The sequence below is a fragment of the Lissotriton helveticus genome, unplaced genomic scaffold (assembly GCF_964261635.1).
Source record: "Lissotriton helveticus unplaced genomic scaffold, aLisHel1.1 SCAFFOLD_754, whole genome shotgun sequence".
NCBI lineage: Eukaryota > Metazoa > Chordata > Amphibia > Caudata > Salamandridae > Lissotriton > Lissotriton helveticus.
Window position 1 is genome coordinate 86,659 of NW_027611989.1, and position 17,250 is coordinate 103,908.

At 43.2% G+C, this 17,250-nt stretch overlaps 1 protein-coding gene across 1 annotated transcript in view; it reads right to left on the reverse strand.

Annotated features, from left to right (window-relative positions):
- The window catches only part of LOC144807491 (neuroendocrine protein 7B2-like), a 97,886-nt gene extending 82,773 nt beyond the window's left edge, over window positions 1–15,113 (reverse strand). Inside the window, exon 1 of the mRNA XM_078673130.1 lies at window positions 15,004–15,113. The gene's annotated coding sequence lies outside the window, so the exon portion shown is untranslated. The remainder of the gene's footprint in view (window positions 1–15,003) is intronic.
- Window positions 15,114–17,250: the final 2,137 nt, after the last annotated feature.

A 17,250-nucleotide genomic window follows, 5' to 3' on the forward strand; every position in this document is an offset into this window, starting at 1 on the left:
CTTGAGACAGTTGTCCTTCATCCAGTCGGCGACATTCATTATACATCTGTGGAAGTTGGCTCTGGTGGTGAAGGGGTCTTCTGACAGTGAGAGGATGAGGTGGGTGTCGTCGGCGTAGGAGATGATGTTGAGTCCGTGTGATGTGATGGTGTTGGCCAGAAGGGTCATGTATGTGTTGAGGAGGGTGGGGCTGAGGGATGATCGTTGGGGGATGCTGCAGTTGGCCTTATTGGGTTCCAAGGTGAATGGTTTGAGACAAATTCTTTGGGTTCTTCCAGTGAGTTAAGAGGTGATCCATTTGAGGGCGTCTCCCTGGATTCCAATGTGGTGGAGTCTGTTGTTCAAGATGTGATGAGAGATGGTGTCGAAGGCAGCTGACAGTTACAGGAGGATGAGGGCTGCTATTTCGCTGCAGTCTAGGAGGGCCCTGATGTCATCAGTGGTTGCGATCAAGGCTGTCTCAGTGCTGTGGTTAGCTCAGAATTCTGATTGGGAGGGGTCAAGGAGGTTGTTGTTTTCTAGGTGTTTGGTGAGTTAATGGTGAATTGCCTTCTTGAGAGCCTTCCCTGAACGTCCGGTAGTTCTTCGGTTCTGCTGGGTCGGCAGATGATTTCTGGACGAGGGGCCTTACTTAAGCATGTTTCCAGTCCTCAGGGAAGGAGGCTGAGGTGGTGGAGATGTCCAAGACTTTCTTAAGCTTGTCGACGAACGTCTTACTCCCGAGGTTGAAGACATGGTGGGGACGGGGGTCGATGGGTGCTACCGAGTGCACGGAGTTCATTAGGGAGATTATTGCTTGTGTTGTGAGAGTGTCCCAATGGGTGAGCAGGTGTTCGGGTTTTGTGTTTGTGGGTGTGAGCAGGTTGATGCTGTCGGCAGCAGGGGTTGGGGTTCGAGGTTTTCATAAATGACTGAGATCTTGTCGAGGAATAAGTCTGCCAAGGTGTTACATAGTTCTTGGGAGGGGTTGATGTCGTTCTCGGTGGTTGCGGGGTTGGAGAACTCCTTCACAATGGTGAAGAGCTCCTTGATGCACTTTGTGTTGGCTTCTAAATGGTCTGCTAGAGCATTCTGCTTTGTTTCTTTCAGGAGGGGGTGGTACTGGTTGAATGCTGCCTCGAAGGTGGTATGGTCTCCTTTTTATTTGCTGCTCTGCCAATTCCTTAGAAGTTGTATATGAGCCAGGTGTTTTGAATACTTCTTTTCATTTTCACAGCTCTCCCTCCCGCTGGTCCCATCCTTTCCTTCCCCCGATTGACCACCTCAAGCTTCCGTGTTATTATGGCAGATTGAAATCGAGGGTGTCAGTAGGTGGGTCAATTTGAGCAACAAACCGATCCTGAGAGGCCGCCGAGGGATTCACGACAGTGTCAGTTCCGCGGTTAACCAGCTGGTTCTATTGGAAGGTCCTTTGGATTTGACTGGCTAGGCGGGGGCGATTATGTAGGGTCATTCTGAGATCGATTGGGAGAAATTCTTCGCAGCCTGTTCTGGGTTGGATGTTATGTCTGGGAACTGAGAGTTGAGAGCGTTGTTCCACTGGTCTTCTGATATCTTTTTCCAGTTTCCGTGTGTGGAGTTGGGGGGCACATTGCCTATGTTGGTAGGTCCTGAGATGGTGAAGTTGATGCTCTAGTGGTCATTCCTGGTGAGCTGTGCCATGTGGTTGTACTTGACTGTTGCTGGACGTGAAAATGGGTAAGAGCATGTGTCCTGCGATGTGGTTGGATTGGTGACAAGTTGCTTGAGACCGATGTTGCTCATGCTTTCCAGGAGGTTGGTTGTGTTGGTGTCGCTGGGGTCATCGAGGTGGAAGTTAAGATCTCCTAGAAAGATGTAGTGCTCGGAGTCAATGGCGATGAGATCAGGGATGGGATTGCAGAAGCATTGTGGTCCTGGAGGTCTTTAACCTGGTAGCAATTGCCGGGCAAAGTCCCTGATTACGAACTGGGGGTCCGATGCTATTAGATTTCTGAGTTGTGTTTTTTCCGGACAGATTTCATCAGGTGAAACCTTGGGAGCTTTATCAGGAAAAACAAACAGAAAAAACATGTGGAAGTCGGTGTTACATACTGATTCTACATGTTATGCCAAATTTCCAAGTTCAAAACTTGGATTACGAAGTATTTACCACTGCGGATAAATACCTAATTTCGGGGTAATGTTACCTACTAATTGAGGAAATGGGCAACAGTGAAATCTTGTGTCATGACAGACCTCTGCATTCGTTGTCAGAGTCTAAACCAGCAGCGGCCGGTGGTGGGAGTGCTGCTGGGCGGTGATGTGGGGTGGGGGAGAGGTAGGGTGGGTTGGTTATTAACTACGGAATACAGCCAAATACAGGTAAGTAAACATATAAATAAATAAAACGAATTTCGTTGCGCGCACTGCATCGCATTTGGCGATGCAGTGCGTGCAACGAAATTCGTTTTGTTTATTTATATGTTTACTTTCCTGTATTTGACCGTATTCTGTAGTTTACTACCCCCCACCCAGCCCCTCCCGCACCCCACATCACAGCCCGGCAGCACTCCCACCACCGGCCGCTACTTGTCTAAACTCCAACATTCTGCCACAATGGCAGCCGCTCCTTCTCCTATTCGCTGCCAAGACCTGGAACAACCTCCCCTCCAGCTCCGTGCAGCCCCCTCGCTAGCACACTTTAGAAAGAGACTCAAGACCTGGCTCTTCGATGGAGACACAGCTCCCAGATACCCTTAGGGGTGACAATGTTGCGCTTTACAAATGCTGATTGATTGAATATAGGCGAGAGTTTTCATGGTACAAAACTATTACTGAGTACACTGGGTTCACAGGATGATGGTACTCTTCTTTGAACTGGAAAAATCATATGACCAGGGTAACTGGAATTAATCAGCAGGAAAGGTCCAAATTATGTCACAAAGTTTACTAAATTATGCTGCAAGAAAAGTCAAATTATGGCACTACATAAGTACCACTTTCACACATAAATACAGCAATAAGCTACTGAAAAGTGACCAGTCAACCTTTGGGAAGCATCTTTCACTGCGCTGCAACATGTTGCTGCCTAGTAACTTTTGATCCGTTGCATTACAAACACATTTTTTGTTAACAACTGCAAATTATGCAGCAGAAAGTGGATTATGTGACAAGTTCATAATTATGTGGAAAAAAAGTGGAGACAGCTAAATCACTTAGGGGCACATGCATCAATATTGCATTTTGCGATTCCTTAATTGCGAAAAATAAGGAATCGCAATTAAGGAATTGCAAACTGCAATGCATTTAGAAATCGCTAAAAAATAGCGATTTCTTAAAATTCCTTAATTGCGACTCTCTAATTGAGAATCGCAATTAAGGAATACCTCCCCATCCATTCCTATGGGCCTAAAGGCCCATAGGAATGAATGGGAAGACATTCTTAATTTGCGATTCCCCATTAGAAATTCGCAAATTGAGAATGCAATTTCAAGGGTGCAGGGGTGTCCAAAGGACACCCTGTTGCACCCCTGAAATCTGCCTATAAGTACATTTTGCACACACACATGCCCCAAGGGCATGTGTGTGTGTAAAATGGAACTTTGAAAAATGCACTTTAGTGCATTTTTCAAAGTTTTCGCAAATTACCATGAAGGTCAACTTCATGGTAATTTGCTCCCCTTATTTGCGAATTCGCAAATTTTTAAAGTTTGATGCATTGCATTTAAGGAATCTCAATCTGAGATTCCTTAAATGCAATTGCAATTCAAGAAATCGCAATTTTGCGATTTCTTAAATTGCGAAAATTACAAAAATGATAATGTATCCCAAAAATTGGAATTGCATTTGCAAACGGCGGAATTTTGCGATTCGCACCATTTGCGAAAGCAATTTCCATTGATGCATGTGCCCCATAATTCCAGTGGCCCTGCATATGGCAACAGGATCCAGAACAAAAGACATTATTGAGTGGCTTCTGAGATAGATGAAATCAGACACAACACAAACTAAAATAGTGAGCTTTGGTCACTGTGGCCAGCCTTAAATTCACTAACATCATCAGTTCGTAACTTCAGCAATCCCTGTCAGGCTCACCTCTCAGAGGGCTGCAGGTTATTCTCCTCCTGCTCAGAGCTCCAGTGTAGATGTCAAACCCACAGATTGCAGAAAAGCAGTAGGAAGACTAAGATGATCTGTAGGCCTTAGAGTTGCCAAAAGAGCAGTAGCCTACTTTCTGGAATGAGTAGGATTCATAAGCGTGTCAGGGTGATGGCCATCAGTTCTCAGATTGCACCACTGTCCCAGTTACATACATAAGGCACCCAGTGGTCACCATTAGGATGTGCTGAAGAAGAACTTCCAGCTGAATAATGTGTGAAGATAAACACACATCTTAATGGCATTCTGTTTATTAGGTATGCTATTAGCCATGACCTATTAAGTTTACTAACCAGTCAGGCATAATAAACTTACTAAACACAAGGAGATAATGGACGGAGCGCTGAAACTTCTGGGTTCAGTCCATCATCGTTCTTTAGCTCACTTAGTCAACCCAGTTCAGACCCAGCCATATGCAAATCAGTCTTGACCCTGTTCCTTAAGGGAACAATTCAGCCCGAACTGCCAGGCCATGTCTTCCCTGGACCGGAAACAAGCATCCACAGACCAGTTTCGGGGTAACACCCCTACTCAGCAAGGCTAGCTTGAATCCAGTGGCAAAGTGAGCAAGGAACCCACATCTGGGCATACCCTGCCAACTTAGGGTGAACAAAGCAAACACAAGCACATGATGGACGGAGCGCTGAAACTTTTCGGACACTCCCTCGCAGTCACAGATCTGGGTTGAATCCATCATCGTTCTTTAGCTCACTTCACCATCCCAGTTCAGACGCAGCTATATGCAAATTAGTCTTGACACTGTGCCTCATGGGAACAGTCCAGCCTGAACTGCCAAGAGAAGTTTTCCCTGGAATGGAAACAAACGCCCTGGGACCGGAATCGGAGTAATACCCCTCATCAGCCATATTAGCTTGAATCCAGTGGCTAGTGAGCAAGGGACCCATGTTCTGCATACCCTGCCAACTTAGAGAGAACAAAGCAATCACAAGGAGATGATGGACAGAGTGCTGAAACTTTTCAGACACTCATCCCCAGCTAGCCTGTCTGATAGGAGGTGATACCCCAAATCCGTTCACACGATGCTTGTTTCCAGTCCAGGGAGGACCTGGCCTGGCAGTACGGGCTGGACTATTCCCATGAGGAAAAGAATCAAGAGTGATTTGCATATGTCTGGGTCTGATCTGGAATGGCATGGGGAGCAAAAAACGATGGATTTAGGCCCAGATCTCTGTACTGGGGTGAATGTTTGACATTGTGCAACATTCTGTCCATCAATTGCTCTTTTTGTATAATAAACTTACTTACATGGGTCATCCACCAGAGGAAACATCCTGTACCCCACAGTCACAACACCGACCTGCCTTTACAACGCAGTCACTAACCCGACTGCAATGTTACAACGCATTACTTTAACCTGCAAGTCGTTACAGCGACTTTCCTTAGGGGGCGGATTGTTGGAGTGATGTTGGATTTTTAAGTCCAACACCTTCCCTAGTGTTGCGTAGACTGGAGTTGGATTAGTAATTTATACTTTTCCAAAGTCCAGCGCCCCCTAAGGCAAGTCATTCTAACAACTTGCAAGGTAAAGTAACACGTGATAATGATACAGTCGGGGTAGTGACTTGGTTGTAAAGCATGCGGGGTAAATGCATGCGGAGTTCAATCATACAACCTTCAACCAGCCCTCGTCATCCATTGGTCTGTTGCTGTGTCATTCACATTTTTCTTCTACCCACTACAGCATTCTTCAGCCATCGACTGACTTCTCTGTGAGTAAAGTCATTCTGTACTTTTACAAGGAGCAGATCCACACACAAATTAGTTCCCATCACACTACTGTAGCAATGTGTGCTTTTTGAGAACAGAAAAGTAATTTTGGTGTAGTCGATTCTTTTTATTCTGCAACTGATAAGAGCCTGGCAGCTTCCCCAACAATAAAGTTTTGCAAAAATCATGACAAAACAAAATATGCATTGACTAGCCAAAAGGCTGTCAGCCAAAACCAAATATATTGGATTTCCCAATGCTTGTGGTCTTTGGCAGCCATTGCTGAAGCATTAGAACTGTATTTTTTTTTAATTCCCCAAAAGATGCTATGAAATTTTGCAGGAGGTTGCAAGTCTCCCATTTTAAAGCAACATATTGCGTTTTGTTTCAAAAGGTATCTTAGGCAAGTAAATGTAAAATCTGATTGAGGGCACAAAGAATGACACGGCAAGATTGTCTTATGGTAACAAAAATAACAAAATCTATTTAATCGATGAAGAATAATATCACTTTGTTTTGAAGCTTGATAATGAGCAATAAAAATATAAACATTAGATGTGACATGCGTTACAATCAACAGACATACTCATGCTAATACATACATGCATCCATTCCTCATCCTTCTCATTATCAATATATAGTTAGAATACAAAATGTTTAATCATCAATAATACAAAGTTGAACAAAATGTTTCAATGTACTAGTGGTAACAGGTGATGTACACATTTGTGGCCAAAAGACAGAATTCTGAAGGGCTATGGCATTCTCTACACGCGTTTCGGCATGTTGCCTTCATCAGGAAGCCGCAGGATAGATGAATCAAAGTATTGTCTGTCAACAACAAAAGTATATATACCCTTAATGTTGATATGTGCTCTCAGTAAACCTAGTTTATAAGCTCTGAAGAAAATGAATTAAAATGTGGGTTGAAAACAGTTTGTGCGCTCAGCAGGCCATTCGCCTTACGGGTTCATTTATATTAGACTATGTATCTGTGTCGATTAATAAAGACAAAATATACAGAGGGATGTATGGCATTACAACGCATGCTTTTACCACGCATGATTTTACATTGCAAGTTTTAAAACGCATGCCTTTACAACGCATAGTGCTTTGGGGCGCTGGATAGTGAATTATTTAATTTACTATTCCAACTCCAGTCCCCGTGGATAGTAGGGAAGGTTTTGGATAGTAAATTAAATATATTCCCTATCCTAGAGCGCCCCCCAGCGCAATGCGTTGTAATGGTTTGCGTTATAAAAGTTGCGATGTAAAAGCATTGCGTGGTAAAAGTTGCGTTGTAAGTGATGTTTCCCATACAGAGGGTTGCTAGAATGCTGTAGGATTGTTATTAGAGTGCAGTTTATCGCAGAGTTTCAGAGTTCGCTTCTGTGCATGCGCATGCAATAATGCCTTGAGGAGACCCATGCTTAAATTGAAAAGATGGTGAACATGTGTATTGCAAAATGAACAATCGATGGACAGAATGCAGAACAATGTCATACATTGCCCCCAGTACAGAGATCTGGGCCTAAATCCATCGTTTTTTTGCTCCCCATTCCATTCCAGTTTGGACCCAGCCATATGCAAATCAGTCTTGACCCTGTGCCCAATGGGAACAATCCAGCCCGAACTGCCAAGCCAGGTCTTCCCTGGACTGGAAACAAGCATCTTAGGACCGGTTTCGGGCTTTCATGTGTATTGCTCCGTGGGGTTAGTATCAAGGGTGCAGATTTGTGATAAAGCTGTATCATCGAATGGTACTCCAAAGTCCAACTGCACACTATAGGGGTAGAAGTGGGAACTGTTCCACATGTATCCTGTTTTAAGAGCATTCTCAGGAGCAGCACCATGAATCTGGAATGCACTCCCACCAAACATCAGAAGAATTACATCCATTGCAACCTTCAAAAAGGAAGCGAAATCGTACTATATGAGCAAATTTCTTCCATAAAGAGCTTAGGGGAGGCCTGCTATCCTAGCCAAAGTTATTACTAAATGTATATTTATCTATATACTCTTCCAAAGTGCTTACCTTTTGACAGACAAAACAATATTTTATAAGCTACGTGACTCCACGCTGGATCATGAACAAAGATGATCATGTACTTTAACTGTGCCGGACAACTGTATATTGAATGTATATATGTCTATATGCTAAACTGAAGTATGAAACATTAACAACTGATGAATCTCTACTGTAAAGCGCTCTGACACACTACGCTGGGTCTTGTTCGCGCTATAGAAAACACTAAATAAATTGAAAAAATTATAATAATAAATAGCAGAAGGTGTAACTATTCGTTTTGTTTTAAGGTTGCATTACCTTAGGATATCTTGACCAAATTTGACCACATCTTGCATCAAAAGCCTTCAAAGAGCCCCCTCCTCTGCGTCTTGCTCTTTATCATATCTGGCTCTGGATTAAGTGGAAAATCAACCTTTATTTATAACTAAAGCCAGACCTTCCTTCCGTTTGACAGATCCGAAAATAGAAGAAATTCAGTGAATCTTTATCATTCACGCAGCACATTGAAGAAGTTGTGCTCGGTAGCCCTTAAATTTAATATTAACCGGGCCAAGTTCCAGTCTGATTGCTTCCTAAGGTGTAGATTTTCAAATAGGTAGGAATTTCTTCCACTAACACGTCCCCCAGTTCCAGTGTAACAATATTCAGAGCTCCAGTGAAAATTATATTTTGACGTATGTGAGGTCCTGACTCCTTGCAAAACCAAAAAATAAACAATTCTGTGACAATTTGTTGCCATCTGGCGCCCTCTTGTGGTGATTTAAAGAGTTGCTATAAGGCAAGTATCCACAGTGGCCATTATATAGCACTGGACCTTAGAACTCCCTTAGCATGATTCAAGAACAGGCATGGAGTCTGTGATCTCGGCTGAACATCTGCACTGGGGTGTCCTAGCTAGTTCTGGGCGAAACTTTCATCACACTGGCGTAATCTCCCATAATTTCTGGCATTACGAGTTATGTGAAATTCCAGAAATGATGCCACATTGCTCAACTTCAAGTCTGTTTGGGTGAAAATCATGTTTCAGCAGCATGGCAAAGACACAACTTGATAGAACATGAGTGGTTGTTTTACGCAGCACTTATGTTCTTTTCGCTGTTTTTAAATTGGCACAAAATGCCTCGTGGCCAAAATTGAAGGAAAGGTGCATTTCGTGCTAAAGTACAGTGCTAAATACCAGGGGCCTAATTTATGAAAAGTGACGCGTCGCTGCGTGAAAACAGCGATGCGTCACTTTTCACTTCGCCCTCCTTGCACCATTCCGCTCCTTGCGCGTTGCTGGAGTGTGTCACAAAAGTGACGCAACTCCAGCAATGTATCCTTTCACATGGGGCAAGCCCCGTGTGAAAGGGCCTGCGTCAGTCTTACGCCTGCTGTGAGGCAGGCGTAAGAAATTGACACATTTGTGTCCTAGAAGTGGCGCAGTAAAATCACATAGATTTCACTGCGTCACTTCTACGACCCTTTTGTGCGTCAATACGCCCCCTTGCATACATTATACCTGATGCAGGTATAATGTGGAGCAGGGGTTTACAAAGTGACGCATCTACCTTGATGCGTCACTCTGTAAATATGGCGCAACAAGGCGCATTTTTTACGCCACTGGTGCGTCACAAAAAGTGACGCACCAGCAGCGTAAAAGTGACGCATAGCCTCATAAATGAGGCCCCAGAGTTATTTGCATTTTGCAAGATTTTTCCAAAACGTGCTGTATTTAATCAAAAGGAAATTACACGAATTTGGTGTCCTTATTAATTGTAACAAAAGTAACCATGGCATCGGACGGAAGGATGAGACGTAAATTTGCCCCAACCTGGGTTTGAACTGGGATCAGCAGGTTGCACGCCTTCTAGCTTCCCAGCTGTCCCCACCTGCCGCTCCCTCCACAAACACATGACCCGCTTGGCTGGCTGCATCACCTTGTTGCCATGGCAAACAGCAGCTGCGGTACTTTTCCTATGAAACACACACTGCCCATCACCTGGACCGCGTGACGTCACGCTCTCTCGGATTGGCTGATTTTCCATCGGAACCACTTACTATACACTGTATTAGAATGCCTTAACATCGTGCTTAATGAGAATGTGTTCGAATTTAATGGCAAACTATTCAAACAACAACAAGGAGTCAGTATGGGGGCGTCTTGTGCCCCAACAATTGCCAACATCTACATGGCCCACTTTGAGGCACAATTCGTGTTTAATGAAGTAACACCCTTTTTTGAGTCTGTATGTAATTGGGCCAGGTATATAGATGACGTGTTCTTCATTTGGCTGGACAATGAAGACACGTTAGAAGAATATCTACAATGGATAAATTTATGTGATGAGAATATCAGATTCACAAGCCACACTAGTAGAGAAAGAGTAACCTACTTAGATGTGGAGATAAAACATCAAGACCAGACACTAATAGTAGACCTATTTGTGAAGCCCACCTCAAAAAACACGCTGTTACACTATGACAGCTTTCATCCGACCATGCAAAAGAATAGTGTGCCTTTTGGGGAATTCCTCAGGTTAAGGCGTAATTGTACTCAAATACAGGACTATGACACCAGAGCCATTACTATGAAAGAAAAATTTTTGTCCAGAGGGTATCCAAAAAAGCTAATAAGAAATTCATTTAAGAGAGCTCGTTTCTTTGATAGACAAGTACTGTTACAACCGAAAGCAGAGAAAAATAGCCCCCAGTTAGTATTTGTCACCAAACACTCATGCATCAACGAAAGGATTAGACAAACAGTCAATGCCAATTGGCATATACTAAATGCAAATATCCCTAAACAAGACAGAATACCCAGGCCCATTTTTGCGTATAAAAAGAATAAGACACTAAAAGATCATATAGTTAGATCAAGAATGGTCACCAAATGTGAACTAAGACAACAATCACTTTCAAACCTAAAACCTGTAGTGGGCAACTACAAATGTTCTACTTGCAAATCCTGTGCTTCAGCCATAGAAGGTACCAGTCTGACCTTCAACAAACAAATTATCAAACCAAGAGACCTGAATAACTGTAGAAGCACCAATGTAGTTTATCTTATAATTTGCCCGTGTGCCAAAGGCTACGTAGGTCAAACAGGTAGAGCCTTTAACGTCAGACTGACTGAGCATAGGTCAGCCATACGAACAAAAAAAGAAACAGCCCCTATGGTGAGCCATTTTCTGGAAGAAGGACATACACCAGAGAACATCACATGGTATATCCTAGAGAGAATACACCCAAGGGCAGGATATGACCAAGAGAAAATACGCAAAATGAGGGAGGTATATTGGATATATATCTTGGGGACAGCCATTGATGGACTTAATGCTGAAATCCCGTGGGATCAAGCAATTATATAAGTACTGTGAAATGTAGGAATAATGACACCAAGAGGCAACAAGGAGCTGGGGAAGGGGTAACAATGGGTTGTTAATATATGTCAACATCATATTGAGATCAATAACATCTGACACATTCGTAAACGGGTGTATATACAAGTTGCATCAAGAGATTATTTAAAAACTGGGAAATGCATGAATAGTGAGTACAAGAATCAATAAGGAGCCAGAAAGCAAGTAGTAATGTACTGTTAATAGGTGTTACAATTACATTGACATCAGTGATATCAGATATCATACATGAATGGTGGAATATAAAATACGATAAGTAAAGTTTGTGCCTCAATGGTATTTAAATTTATCCATCCGTTATGGTCTGTTATCTGTAATAACCTACATGTTAATATTGCATGCAGATGGAAGCCGTTTGACTCAGGTAGGGATGCACGGGTAATATTTAATAATAAAACGCACAAGAGCAAATTTCAATATAAATAATTTTTTATCACCCAATTACATCCCTACCTTAACTCACCCTGATATTCATGCCTTTAACAGATAATAACAGTTATAATATACGAGGGAGTATTCTATCTTGTATATTCAATCCAGCTTATGAATCACAGGAACTAGGTTAAGATGGCGGAGCCATTAACCAGACATACCATGCCTATACAGGAAGCACAAGCTTAGACCCACACGGAGTCTCGCGAGACTACGCGTTACTCATAGATCCATGGCGCCAAATAATTTGGTATTTATACACCCTATCAGAAGGGCAATTGTTGGACCGGTAGTCGGACTACATCGAGGACGACATTCCGAATATATCAGGTATGTCATCATCATCCCCGCAAAATATAGGCACGAACAGGTAAATTGGTCCACCACGATCTTACTATCTAAGGACACTGATACTGTCCTCCCTATTTTGTTACAGATAAGAACCCACTAACCTGTAGCATTCAAGTCGGGAATCAAGAGCAGTGAAACAGACTAGTAGACTACGCGGTCAAGTATAGAAGAGGTTTAGACGGACTTATGGTAAGCGCCATGCGGATCTCCACCTGAACTCTACATTTTAATAACGGTACAAACAGACAGTTAGAGTGTCACTCTTCTCCTTGTTTCTGTAACAGATAGGAAACTCTCCTATATTCGTCATCTAAGACAGAAATCGCGAGCAGTCACACAGCCAAGCAGACCACGCGGGCCAATATAGAAGAGGTCTCGTATGATCCCTTAGGTAAGCGCCACATTGATCCAAGCATTAGCATCCTAGCCTAATAACGGTCTATATAAACATCACGAAGGCTGTCCTGTTTTTTCAGTATAGATCCCCTTTAAGAATAATGCAGAGTCCAGAAAGAAAATAAAGCAACAGGTGTGGTGGATCGAACAGGAAGTTAAAAGGTAATTTTAACACATCGTGTTCATGAGAGAGATATAACTAAGATACAAACGCAAGTCAGTAGACACAGTCACAACTATAAAATGTGTTTGCACAGCAAATAAAATAAATTAGAGCGTTAAAGTAACAAAGTCCCGTCTGCTCTAACAAACACACAGAAACGTGGGTCCTCGCATTCTGTATAGAAGCATTAAATATACAGCTAACAAGAAGCTGTCTAGCCCTATAACCAAGGGAATAACCCTACTCCCCATGCCGATAGCAACTGTTGCCTCCCTTTACAGTTAAAATTAAAATTAATTCATTCCTATGGAAAGTCCAAAGGTCAAGGGAGTTTCCTTAAGATTAGATGTACCGGGCCAAGGCAAAAGTCCTGAAGAGCAGCGACCATCTGCAAGCAATAACGAATACTGTGTAAACTCATATGAGTTAGAAAATGGGATTTAAAGACAAAGGTACATAATGTACAGGATGAAAGTAACAAATGTATAGACATATGTAAATAGAATGTGTAGATAGATGTAAATATGGAAGTGCTCTGCTGTTGATGGCCCTTAGCTTACTTAGGAGTTTGCATTAATGTAATAAGTATAAATAGAATAAGTGTGCAATGTTTAAATAAAATGAAAAGAGGATAAGACATGTGGAATACGTATATGTATATGAGAGATACTAAAGATATATTTTTTTATCACTTTTTAGCCACATTAACTGTTACAAAGAACAAAGCAGATTTCCTGAGGAAGGCAACAGCCGAAACGCGTTGAAGGAATTAATTTCTGCGTTTTCATTCAGTTTGCATAACGATTAAGTGGTTATTTTTAATTAATCAATTATTTTTATGATAATTTTTGTAGATATTTGTATAGGAAAACGGTTTTTGGAAACAAACTAAGTATATGTATATATGCAATAATTAAAAATAATAAGAGGGAAAAAAAACGTCAAAAATAAACAAAATCAGATATCACTTAAAATAAAATAAAAAAAACGGTATGAAAAATAACTATATGAGTGCAGAATGATTTGTTCACATGTCTAAGTCACTTTCAGTTTTAGAATACACGAAACCCGGTGTGCACTTCTTTTTCCAAAGAACAAAAGTGACGCAACTCCAGCAATGTATCCTTTCACATGGGGCAAGCCCCGTGTGAAAGGGCCTGCGTCAGTCTTACGCCTGCTGTGAGGCAGGCGTAAGAAATTGACACATTTGTGTCCTAGAAGTGGCGCAGTAAAATCACATAGATTTCACTGCGTCACTTCTACGACCCTTTTGTGCGTCAATACGCCCCCTTGCATACATTATACCTGATGCAGGTATAATGTGGAGCAGGGGTTTACAAAGTGACGCATCTACCTTGATGCGTCACTCTGTAAATATGGCGCAACAAGGCGCATTTTTTACGCCACTGGTGCGTCACAAAAAGTGACGCACCAGCAGCGTAAAAGTGACGCATAGCCTCATAAATGAGGCCCCAGAGTTATTTGCATTTTGCAAGATTTTTCCAAAACGTGCTGTATTTAATCAAAAGGAAATTACACGAATTTGGTGTCCTTATTAATTGTAACAAAAGTAACCATGGCATCGGACGGAAGGATGAGACGTAAATTTGCCCCAACCTGGGTTTGAACTGGGATCAGCAGGTTGCACGCCTTCTAGCTTCCCAGCTGTCCCCACCTGCCGCTCCCTCCACAAACACATGACCCGCTTGGCTGGCTGCATCACCTTGTTGCCATGGCAAACAGCAGCTGTGGTACTTTTCCTATGAAACACACACTGCCCATCACCTGGACTGCGTGACGTCACGCTCTCGGATTGGCTGATTTTCCACCGGAACCACTTACTATACACTCGATTAAACCGGTTGTCTAGGGTTACCTGAGCTCCAACCAAATGGGACATTTATTATTTATGTGGCTTTTTTTTAAATAACGTTGAATGTATGGATAATGGGCCAATTTTCAGAACACATATCATTATCGATAAAACAAACACACGTCACAGGCTGAATTTTTTTAAGGGTTAAACTCAGATGTTATGGTCACACAATATCCCCGTTCTATGTTATTAAACTGAGTCAGGAAAAGGGGCTGACAGAGGAACCTGTCACCGGGAGGCAGCAGGGGCATTTTTACAGTAAACCTCCAACCCACTGCGTTTTTCTCACCAGTCTAGACGTGTTTCTCACGAGAATATCGGTTTAATAATTCGATTATAAGGGATTGCAAAGGAGGCTGGTGTCAGCACAAATGTGAGCTGGGGTGTCGCTGCGGCTATAGAATATTTTGTTTAGGATTAAATCGTCCAAGACTTCTGTCCGGAGCCCGAAATTCATTCCCACCCTCCCAAGCCGCGCGCAGAGAATTAAAAATAAAATTCCGCTTACCAGGGAGAAAATGGAGGCTGTCGGCTGGCAGCGTCGGGGAGAGATGGAGAGATGAGGTGGGCGGAGAGGGAGGGCTGTGATGGCGAGGGAGGGGGGGAACAGATGGGACGGAGGAGAGAGGGCTGCTGCGGGGATGCCCAGATGAGGGGGGCGGGGCTCGAACAGGTGAGGAGCCGAGCTGAGATCTTAAATATTAATATGGCGCTGCAGGGCAGAACAGAGTAGCCCGTTATTGCTTCAAACTGGATTTTTTTAGGTATTGAAAAATTGTTCTCATGACTGCCTGTTTTTCATCCCTCGAAGGCTAAATTGGCCCTTCCTGGATTAAGAACATATGAACCGTAGTTTAGAGGCTCAGACAAAGGCAGTTACTGAGGGGCTTATGTACAAGCCACTTGCACCACTTTTGCGTCATTTTTAACATGGGAAAAGTGACGTACAGGTAGCACAAAAGAACTCAAAGCAGCCCTGGCAAATTATATCAGACCAGCCCCCATGCGGTGCATAGTGAACGACCTTAGCAAGCGAGCTTGACCAAAGGGATTGGGGGGGGGGGTTCCACCGAGAAACATTTGAGGAAAATGATACAAATGGTGCATTCTACTACACATTTTCATCATATATTTAACTGCATTCGTTTTTAAAGCATAGCAAATGATGACCTTGCAGTGTGCCAGGATTGGACAGTCTTTGTTGGGGCTCTTCAATGATTCCCTCACTATCACCCTCCAACAGTTCCTCTAATCTCTCTATAGCCCCTCTCTCGCATGTATTTAATTTGTTTTATAGCGCCTCTCATACCGGTGAAGGGTGTCGGAGCCCTTTACCTCACACATACTTACTGAATAATACACGCGTAAATCGGTGTATAGAAAATGTTACATAAGACAAAGGGGACTACAGGGTGTAGGATTCATGTCATCCATACCAGCATGCACTTTTTAAGAGTGCTTGGTCTGGAGAAACACAAACTCAGGATTCAGAACACAACACAGTGGTTGGGGTAGGCTTTACTAATAAGAATGTATTTCTACCCGAACGAACCATTTTTAGTAACATTAGGGGCAATGAAAGACTGGGGGGAAAAATATAACTTTCTACCTGTACCATGCAGGTTGCATGCAGCACTTTGATGGCAGTTCATAGGTCACTGTGCTAGATTATGACTGTAATTTATGAACTGCAGGAGTAACAAAAGGATCTCCATAACACAACAGTAACCCACTGAGCTATGTACATAAAATACTGTTCTGTGATATGCATGGTACATGTACTTTGCAGCAGGCATATTAACCCTCTGCACTACCTTAGATGAGTCAAAACTGCCACTAGACAAAACTCTGATCTCTTTCCAGCAGGTACATTATCTTGATACTTGTATTGTTGCTTGAGAACTGCTGGATATGGAAGGAACTTTGCAGGGGGTGCTTTTAAAACTGATGCACTACTACAAAGCCGGCCCCTCTGCACTTCCAGCCTCCCAGGGAAACAGCTAATGCCCGGTAGGGCCAGTCCGGCCTTGCACACACTGCCCAGCTTGTTGCAGTACCACATGGCTGCTATGTTCCATCAAGATCTGTATTAGCATTCTCTTGACAGACAGGATGAAGGCCTTCAGATCCAACCGAATGGCACACAGCTCCAGCAGGCCGACATGGTACTCTGCTCTGCTAGGGACAAATGACCTCTGATCACCATCTCTCCCAAATGACGCCACTTGTGAGCCCAGATACAATGCATCTGTCACTACTGTGAGGCCTGGGTGGGGAGAACAACCTGCCGCTGGTCATGCGTGTATCTGACAGCCACCATTGAAGGTCCAAGGATGCCTCTCCTGAAATATGGATGTCACCCAAAAGGCAGCCCCAGTGCTGTGCCCACTGCAGGGTCTACTTGTGCCAACAGGGCTGAGAGACCAGCAGGATGAACAAGGCCAAGAGGCTTCAGAACTGCCTGGGCCAGAACACAGGAGTGCGCCTCAAACATAAGGACCATAAGCTGAAATGTCTCGGAAACTCCTTGTGGGTGGAAAGGTTGTATGTCAGTACAACGCGATGTTTACACCGCACTACCATTACAACGCTGGTTTTACAACGCAAGTCGTTACCACGACTTGCACTGTAGGGTGCTGGACTTAGGAATAGTAAAATTTACTATTCCAACACCAGCCTATGGACAGTAGGGAAGGTGTTGGAATAGTAAATCTACTATTCCTTAGCCTAGAGCGCCCTCCAGCGCAAGTCGTGG